At 40.7% G+C, this 10,257-nt stretch overlaps 1 protein-coding gene and 1 long non-coding RNA gene across 2 annotated transcripts in view; one reads left to right on the top strand and one right to left on the bottom strand.

Moving 5' to 3' along the window:
- The window catches only part of LOC309613666, a 28,713-nt gene extending 27,185 nt beyond the window's left edge, over positions 1-1,528 (bottom strand). Inside the window, exon 1 of the long non-coding RNA XR_014235841.1 lies at positions 280-1,528. This is a non-coding gene — a long non-coding RNA (uncharacterized lncRNA). The remainder of the gene's footprint in view (positions 1-279) is intronic.
- The window catches only part of GRIN2A (glutamate ionotropic receptor NMDA type subunit 2A), a 387,714-nt gene that overhangs the window by 171,204 nt on the left and 206,253 nt on the right, over positions 1-10,257 (top strand). The window lies entirely within an intron of this gene.

Here is a 10,257-nt window from a genome sequence, read left to right as displayed (position 1 = left end):
GGGGACATGGGTTTGAGCCCTGGTCTGGGAAGATCCCACATGCCGTGGAGCAACTAGGCCCGTGAGCCACAACTACTGAGCCTGCGCGTCTGGAGCCTGTGCTCCGCAACAAGAGAGGCCACGATAGTGAGAGGCCCGCGCACCGCGATGAAGAGTGGCCCCCGCTTGCCGCAACTGGAGGAAGCCCTCACACAGAAACGAAGACCCAACACAGCCTAAATAAATAAATAAATAATTAAAAGGTGCTAATAATTAAAAAAAAAAAAAAAAAGAATAAGCCTATCAGGGAAATCCTGGTGCTCCTTGGCTTGTGGAAGCATCACCCTGAGCTGTCTCTTCCTTCATCTTCACACGGTGTTCTCCCTGTGTGTGTCTGTTTCCAAACTCCCTCTTTTCATAAGGACAGCAGCCATATTGGATTAGGGCCACCCTAATGACCTCACTTTAAACTTGATTTCCTCTGTAAAAACTCTGTCTCCAAATACGGTCACATTCTGAGGTAAGAGGGGTTAGGACTAAACATATGGATTCTGGGGGTGTGGTGGGGGATACAGTTCAACCTATAAAGAGGCATATTATTTAACAATAACCCTCAAAATATAAAGATAAATCATCCTACATATGAAAATATACACTGAATAATGGTACTGAAAAAATAAGAGAATTACATAGTGAAAGAGTCTTTGCCTGCCTACCTATCTATCTATCTATCTACACACACACACACACACACACACCTCGTATATGTATGTATAATATAGTGGCTGCCTATGAAAGAAGGAAGAAATAGGATACAGTGGAGTAGAAGCTAGACTTCTTTGAATGTATACTATTTTTATAGATTTGATTTTAGAAATATTTAAATATTTATCTAATTATGAGAAATGAAATAAAAAGCAATTCCTAAGTACTAAAAGTAAAGTAAAACAAGTAAATCTAATTTTTGCAATAACCACACAGAAAAGAACTATTCCAAATGACTTTAAAACAGAACTTTGTATATACGACATGGAATAATGCATCCTAAGGACAAAAGGAATAGCAAAAAATCTTGTTTTCAGTATTTTCAGGGATAGTAATAATAATATTGTTTTTCTGAGACTTGTATGCGTATAGTGTGGGATAAAGAAAATTAGTAATTATGTTGATGGCGTGGAGAATGAGCCTTTTGTCATAAGAGAAAGAAGAGATCTGTGAGATTGAATCCTGAACTTGAATAAAAAGTATCAGGATGAACTTATGATGTATTTTAACTTAAAATATGTATACTCTGGAATACTTGTCAACCTCGTAACAATAAGCGCCTCTAGAATCAGATTTTGGCTTCAAATACTATTTTGCATTGAGAGAAACCACTGGGAAAGTAGCTCTTTCAAGGTGTGGGGACTGATCCTTCCTAGAGCATCATTTCAGAGCAGAGACCAAAGCAGTTAGAAAGACTGAAGGTCAAAAGAACCCAGAAGCCAACCCGAAGTCCCCAATGGCCAGAGATGGAACAATTTGGGCATTAATAAGGATACTAACATCAATATCATCAGATTTCACTGTGTGTGTGTGTGTGTGTGTGTGTGTGTGTGTGTGTGTGTGTGTATTCGTATACATACATATATGTATATCAAATGTCTCTATGTATACAGAACTTTATAGTTCCCAAGTGTGTTTGAATACATTCATTCATTCAGTGACTATTTATTGACTGCTTAGATGGCTGGTACTGCACCAGATGATGAGGATACAGTATGAAAAGACCCCAGCTTCAGACACCGATATACAGGAGAAAAAACTAATGATAGATTTTAAAAAGTGCTATGGAGGAAGAAATAAAAGCAGAGAGCCATGGTAAAGACTAATGGACAAAGACCCTTCTCTAGAAAAGGAAGATGGCTCAGTGCAGGTGACACTTAAGTTGAAATCCGAAAGATGAAAAGGAGCCACTAAAGATGGGAAGAGTCAGGGGAAAAGCATTCCAGGATGAAGGAACAGCAAGTGCAAAGACGCTGAGGCCAGAAAAAGCTGATCACGGTGTGGAAACTGTCGAGGTCTATTGTGGTTAGGGAACAGTGAGTGAGAGGGAGAGTGGCCCAAGGAATTCGATCTAATTTGGCTTTCAGAATAACCGTGTCGTCTGTCCTTATTGTTCCTCTCATTTCATAGATGGGAGAACCAAGGCAGCCCTCTTGTGTCATTGCTAGTAAGTCACCGGAACAGAAGCTCGGATTCTTTTCATCGGACTGCAGAACTGGTGTTCCTCCAAGCAGATAAACTAAAACCTGTTATAGTCGAATGAGAGTGGTGAGAGTGGACATCCTTGTCTTGTTCCTGATCTTAGTGGAAATGCTTTCAGTTTTTCACCATTGAGTATGATGTTTGCTGTGGGTTTGTCATATATGGCCTTTTATTATGTTGAGGTAGGTTCCCTCTATGCCCATTTTCTGGAGAGTTTTTATCATAAATGGGTGTTGAATTTTGTCAAAAGCTTTTTCTGCATCTATTGAGATGATCATATGGTTTTTATTCCTTAATTTGTTGATATGGTTTATCACATTGATTGATTTGCATATATTGAAGAATCCTTGCATCCCTGGGATAAACCCCACTTGATCATGGTTTATGATCCTTTTAATATGTTGTTGGATTCTGTTTGCTAGTATTTTGTTCAGGATTTTTGCATCTATGTTCATCAGTGATATTGGTCTGTAATTTTCTTTTTTCGTGATATCTTTGTCTGGTTTTGGTATCAGGGTGATGGTGGTCTCATAGAATGAATTTGGGAGTGTTCCTTCCTCTGCAATATTTTGGAAGAGTTTGAGAAGGATGGGTGTTAGCTCTTGTCAAAATGTTTGATAGAATTCACCTGTGAAGCCATCTGGTCCTGGACTTTTTTGTTTGTTGGAAGATTTTTAATTACAATTTCAATTTCATTACTTGTGATAGGTCTGTTTATATTTTCTAATTCTTCCTGGTTGAGTCTTGGAAAATTGTACCTTTCCAAGAATTTGTCCATTTCTTCGTGGTTGTCCATTTTATTGGCATAGAGTTGTTTGTAGTAGTCTCTTATAAACCTTTGTATTTAAACCTGTTCATAGTCTTAGTCTCCTCTTATCTCACTCTTCTTACAACCAGAGAGGTCAGTTTACGCTGTGCACGGCATGACCAGCGGGAGGGGCTTGTGTTGAAAAAAGAAGTGAGATTCCATATGCTTCTCAAACCAATGTCAGCATTACTTCACAGGTTTTGCTGTAGGAGTAGGAAATGTGGGTACAACTTTTTAAATGTCTTACAAGTGTCTGTGGGTACATAGCAGAATCCACTGTCACATCCTGCTGCTCTCCCTCTGTCTTGCTGAGTAACCTGCCATTTGAGATGGAGAACCAGAGCCACGTCATGCCATCAGAACAGAGATTAAGACATCACTGGTTCCGGTGGAGCATCGGCTCAGCAGCTCAGAATATGAAGCGAGTTGCTTTCATCTTCTGAGAGACGCCTACTCTTGATTCCCTGTTTTCTCTTCTCCAAAGAGAAAAGTAATGAAAAGCCTTCTGGAGGAATGTTCCGACTGGCACAGTTGTTTTCATGGTGAACTTGACCCAAGTCACAGAGTGGGAGAAATTTGATGTTGTCACTGAGGATAGATCTTTTCTTTGGGAGGAGAAGGAGGAGGAGGAGGAGGAGGAAGGAGGAGGAGGAGGAGGGGGAGAAGACCTGTGGAGCACTATGCATACTCCCGATAATCCTTACAAAAGCCCAGCCAGGCTAGGAATTGCCAGGCTAGGAATTATAACCACCTTTCTACAAATAAGCACACTGAGGCTAAGTGAGGTTAGAAGACCTGCTCAAGTTCACACAGACAAGAAGCTGAACCAGGCCTGTGCAGCCCCCATTCCCTGAATCACACAGCTTCTCCATGGATGCTTTGAAATGTGAGTGGTTGGTGCTTTGCAGTGTTCTAGAAATGTAGCATCCAAAAAATGTAGCATCCAATGTTTCATGTTGCACAGAAGAGGCTCAGAAAGGTGAAGAATGTGTCCAAGCTCACGCAGCTAATAAGCAGCAGAGCCAGGATCCAAATTCTAACTCCAAGTCCACTGCCTTCTCAAACCATTGCTGCCTTGTTCTTGCCAAAGCTCTTTTTTTCTTCGATACCTCTGTGGTCAAGGTCCAGGATCAGCATAATTGAGAACCTCCTTCTTTTGTGAATTAGAAAGGATTTTCAGTTTGCTTATAGTTGGGACTGAGGTTATAAGAGGTATATATTCACCAAAGTCTACTTCCCTGGGGAAAGTCAACAGATTGAACTGAAGTGTGTGTGTGTGTGTGCGCACATGCGTGTGAGGAGGGATAGAGGGAGGACTGGGAACATTTACATATGTGCTAGTGTTGGGGAAGGAAAAATTCTCCTCTGCTCTTTCTAGGTTCTTCGGGCTGGTCTAAGAATTAAATTGACATGAGACACATTAACAACAGAAAACCAGATTTAATTGCTTATGTACGGGGGCTCCATAAGAATAAAGGACCCAAGGACTAGTGAGGCAGTTGAGGCTTATATGTTATCTGAGAGGAGAAGAGGATAGGGGTTTGGGGCTTCAAAAGAGAGGAAGGCAATTTACAGGAAGATGCAAACGAGCAAATGTTTGCTGGGCCACCTACAGACAGAGCGAGGACTTTGATTAAACCAGCCTTGCTAGGTTCCTCCCTGTCTACTACACCGAGTTCATATACTGCCATACACCGAGTTCATAATTATCTGTTGTGATAGTTCTTTCTGGAACAGGTCCTCTATCTAAATCCTTTTAGGCAGTTAGGAGGAAGGTCAAAGGTTCTTCCCGAATCTTTGGGCCTTGATTGCTTTAGCTCGAAGCAATTCGCATGCCAAAGAGGCACGTTTTGGGGCGGCAAATTTTGCTCTGCTACAATAGTTAAAATTCAGTGGCAGAGTTGCCCAAACATGTATGTGCTTGAGCTCTGCCTTCAACTCTCAACCGTGGAGTGGGTGGTACTCTGTACACTGAGCAGCTAGACGTGCACACAGCTCTTCTTTACAGTCTGCACACCTGCTCCAGGGCACGTAAAGGGCTTTACGCAATACCTGGCAGATGGCATGCCGTGAATGCTATTAATTTTTATTATAATTTGCTCACTTAGAATGAGGTAAATAATATTTCCTCAGTTTTACAGATTAAAAAATTATTTAGAGATTTAACTAACTTCCTAAAATCAATCAATTAGCAAATACCCAAGGACTCAAATCCAGATCTGTTTAAGGTTTGAACCTGGGGTCTTGCAGGCCAGCTTCATGTTGAATGGGTGCCATGTAACACACTGGTCGATTAGGGATTAATCACCATGCTCAATTAGGGAATGCAGAGAGTTAACTTCTTCTTTGTTGTTGGAAGCAGAGGCAAGATTGGACGAAGTTCATTTACAGCAATGAGCGGAGCCTAGGCAAGATAAACTATTTTGTATTCCACTAATATGGCAGCCTTTCCCTGATAACACATGGATTTCGAGATCTCATTCCTCACCCAGTGTGCTGCCAGGCCGGCCACCTGATGGATAGTGGCTTCCCTCCGAGGGATGAATTAGCAAGTCATGCCCGCTGAACAGCTTCAGAGGACCTGCATCCTTTGTGAGGCTCCTGTGAGGTGGGGGGATGTAGGGGCACCTGCCTGAGATTCCATTACTGGAATTGGAGCGCTCCCTCCCAGTTTTCTGTAAATCTGCTGATGACATCAGTCGTGTTGGACAAACAGACGTGGCTCTGAGTATTCCTGGATGCTGATTGCTCTCGGCACACTGGTCGGGGTCCAGGTTTTAATTTATAAAGATGACTGATGGATGACGTGGGAATGCCAGTGCCATTGAAAGAAAACTTTCATGTTATTCATGGTTCTCCTGAAACGAGAGGCACAGCAGGACCAAGGGAGGAGAGCTACCTGGTTTGGGTCGGGAAGCGGAAGCTGGGAGGAGGGAAAATTTCAGGACAGACCTTTTATTGGGGTTTCCAAGGGAAAGGCAAGACAGTGTAAACAGCTTGGGACTAGCTACTTTGAATAATTTTGGCGGGCTCTACACTATAGGGGTGGTGTGTAGTTGCCCAGCACCTGGTCCTTGGATGATTAAGGCAATATTGCCTCCTGGAATTTATGGGCCAGATAGAGGCTGTGTGGCTCCAGATTGGTTTGTTTGCATCAAGGGTGTGCTCCTGAGTCCTTGCAATATCTAAGAATTGGATAGCCCCAGAAGGTGCAATTTCTCCCATTAAAAAGTCAGAAAGTCTTTTAAGGATGTCAAAACATCATAATATATAGAAAATTTTAAATATGTATAATATACACATGTAACTCTGAGTTGGTTCAGGATTTTGGACCTTTGGGTTTTCTGTTGGGTTCTAGCAAAGGATCAGAAGATGGGGTGTCTGATAGTCCCTTGTTTTGTGACACGAGACCAGTTAGTCTCCCTTGCACATATGAGAGAGTTGGGTTGCATCAGTGTTTCCCAGAATGTGGGATGCGTCAGGTGAATATGATGCTTTTAGGTGGTGTAGCCCCAGCATGAAAGAACGGGGACTCACAGAGTGGGCATGCACGAATGCTGGGATATAAGAATATGGTTTGTTTTATTTTTATGGTGAGAACTTATGTAAGTGACAGTTTCCTATTTATGCTAGCTATAAAATTTCCCTTAAAATAGCTTAATTACATTTTAAAAGTTGAGTTGATTTATAGACAAATAATAAGTAATCCCAAATATCTGTGATTGAAGGGAAACTGCGATTATGGAGTTGTCTGTTTCTCCCTTTCGTACTTCATATGTTTGGGGATTCTATTATTAAGTGCATACACATTTATGAATATTCCATCTTCCTGATGAATTGACCCTTTTATCATTATGAAATGTCCCTGTGGTAAATACTCTGTGTCTTGAAGTCTGTTTTATCTGATGCTACTACGGACGCTCCAGCCTTCTAACGCTTACTGGCTGTGTGGTATATCTTTCTCCATTAATTTACTTTCAATTTGCCTGTGTCTTTATATTTAAAGTACATCTCTTAAAGATAGCAAATAGTTGGTCTTGCTTTTTCTAACCCATTCTGATAATCTCTGCCCTTTAGTCCAGTGTACCACTAAATGTGACTGTGGATGTGTATGGATTAGGTGTATACCATTTTATTACTTTGTCTTCTGTATTTCTCCCATTTTTTATTCTTCTCTTCTCTCTTCTGTATTGGCTTTCTATTGTTGCTGTAACAAATGACCACAGACTTAAGGGTTGCAGGACTGAGGTTTGCATTTCCTTGCTGTCTGTGGGTTGGGGGCTGGTCTTTGCTCCCAGAGGCACCCACTTTCCTTCTCAGGCTTCCCATGTGTCCCCCTCCAGCAATGGCTGGTCTTGTCCCTCTCACCCTTTGACTCAGTGAATCTGACTCCTCTGCCCCATCTCTCTGATTTCAGCTGGAGAAAGTTCTCTGCTTTTAAGGATATGTGATACATTGGGCTCAGTGGGCTAATATCCTTTTTTTAATGTCCTTAACTACTTCTGCAATCTTTTTTTTTCATGTAATGATATATTCATAGGATCTAAAGATTAGAGCATGGGCATCTTTGGGGACTATTCTGCCGGCCACACCTACCTTAAACATTTTTTTTAGGATATTTTAGAATTCCATTTTAATTTACTTGTTGGTTTTAGCTATGTTTCTTGCCTTTTTAAAGCGATTGCCCTGGGGATTACATGAAACATTCTTAGCTTTTCACAGGTTATGTCAGTTTATATTGTACCACTTAAGGTAAAATGCAGAAATCTTTTACTGGATGTACCCATTTACCACCGCTCAGCATCCTTTAGGCTGTGGTGTGATGTCCACAGAATCTATATACATTAAAAGTTGCAGGAGACAATGTAAGAAATTTTGCTCTACACAGCCATATGCATATGTATTTTTTAAATTAAGAGGAAAAATAAACTTCTACACTTACCCAGATATTTACTGTTTCTAATGCTCTTCATTTGTTCCTGAAAGAATCTGGGTTTCCCTCTGGTATTATTTTCCCCCAGCGTGAAGAACTTCCTTCAGCATTTCTTGAAGTATTGGTCTATTGGCAATGAATTCTCTTAGTTTTCTTTTATTTAAGAAGTCTTTAACTTGCTTTCACTCTTTTTTATTTTTCAAAACCTAAGACTCATTTTATTTTATTTATTTTAAATTTTTATTAGAGTATAGTTGATTTACAATGTTGCATTAGTTTCTGCTATACAGCAAAGTTTATCAGTTATACATATACATATATCCACTCTTTTTACTTCATTCTTGAGAGGCGTTTTCACCCAATACAGAATTCAGGAGTTTTCTTTCAGCACTTTAAAGATGTTATTCCACTGTGTCCTGGACTCTACAGTTTCTGTTAAACCTGTGAAACTTTTGAGTCATCGTTTTCTGTATATAATATGTCATTTTTTTCTTCCTAATTTCAAGATTTTATTTTTCTTCTGATTTTCATTAGTTTGACTATGATGTGCATGGTTTTCTTCACATATATTCTGTTTGGGGTTTGCAGAGCTTTTTGAATTTGTAAATTTAGGCTTTTCACCAAATTTGGGGAGCTTTTAGCCATCATTCTCCAATATTTTTTTCTATCCCATTTTCTCTCTTTCAGAGACCTTGCTCTGCTAATTTTTTAAAATGTCTCTCATTCATATTGAGTCATTTCTGCTGATCTATCTTGAAGTTCTCTGATTCTTTCTAATGTCATCTCCATTCTCATATTAAGTCCACCCAGTAAATTCTTTATTTCAGATACTTTCTATTGGCCACACAGTCATGAGGCCAACTAGATTCAAGAGGAGGAGAAAGGACCCATCTGCCATTGGCAGGGTGGGGGGGGGGGCTGGCAAGGAATGTGTAGCCACCTTTAATTCACCCCACTTGACCCTGCCTGCCCCTCTGTATCCTTACCACCATGTCGTTTGTTCGTGCCCTCATCATCTCCTTACAGGACCTCTGAAATAGCTTCTAACTTGTCCCCTCCTTCCTCCAGTGTCCCTCCTGTCCTGCCTCTCTCAAAGGTCTATCTGCACAACTCCTTGCCTTCTTGAGAAAGCCTTCCTCTGTCTCCCAGAGGGAGTGACCTTTCCATCTCCATACTTTAATATTTACCACATCGTCCTGCAATTGTAAGATCTGTTTGTCTTCCTCATCACCTAGTTTTGAGTTTCTCAGGGGAAGGGACCATATTTGATACATCCAATGTTTCTCCCATTGAGAGTTCACTGGCTGTGACCTCCCTAAGGTTGGAGACATTGACTGCTTTGTTTACTATATCCCCAGAGCCTAGCCTCGTGCCTGGCTCATCAAGGATGCTTAATACATATTCCTGAGCTAGAATGATTTTTTTTTTTTTTTATTTCACACAGTCAAGGCAGAACCAGAACTGGATTCCAAATTTGTTTTCCCTCTAGGTTAATTCTTTTTAGGGCTCGCCAGCAGCTGAGTGAAATTCAGCAATCCTCAAAGCCTCTTTTCCTTAGTATATCCAGCTTATATCTTTATCCACATATCTCGAGATCACTTTCTTTCATGTTTTAAAATATAAACTGAGTTTAACAGGGTGAAAAGGGTTGAGGATTTTCCTGCATTGGTCTCTGCTCCAGTCTCTCTAATGGGCAATGCGCCAAGCACTGCTCTGTTTATTAGTTTCAAACTTGAAGAAATCCACTCTGAACTCCAGGAATAAGAAGCATACTGTATCATATACTTGTTGCTTTGGACCATGAACTTTATAGGTTAATTTCTTCTGGAATAGTGTAATAAAGGGAGAAAAGAGTTAAATGATTGACCTGGGGCCCAGGAGGTTGGATCCTGAAGGCTGAAGTCATGTGCTCACTCAAACTTTGAATTTGAACTTCTTTTTCTGTATCAACTATTCTGTTGCTTGACACAGAACAAGAACTCAGTGGATGTCTTTGGCATTAAAGTTGTCTCTACCTAGAGCAATGATTCTCAAACTTTAATGTACGTAACAGTCACCTGGAGAGCTTGTTAAAACACTGATTCTGGGCCCCACTTTAGAGATTCTAGTTCAGTAGGTCTGGGTCCAAGAAGATGCATGTTTATTAGGCTCCCATACGATGCTGATGCAGCTGGTCCCTGGCTACTCTTTGAGTGGAAAGGCTTTAAAGCAGTGTTTCTCAACAGTGGAACTCGACATTTTGGACTGGATAATTCTTTTTTTGTTGTTATTATGGTAAGAACACATAACA

Source organism: Balaenoptera borealis (assembly GCF_965194805.1).
Source record: "Balaenoptera borealis genome assembly, chromosome: 16".
NCBI lineage: Eukaryota > Metazoa > Chordata > Mammalia > Artiodactyla > Balaenopteridae > Balaenoptera > Balaenoptera borealis.
The sequence above is the reverse complement of the archived record's forward strand: the minus strand, read 5'-3'. Positions and strand labels throughout refer to the sequence as shown.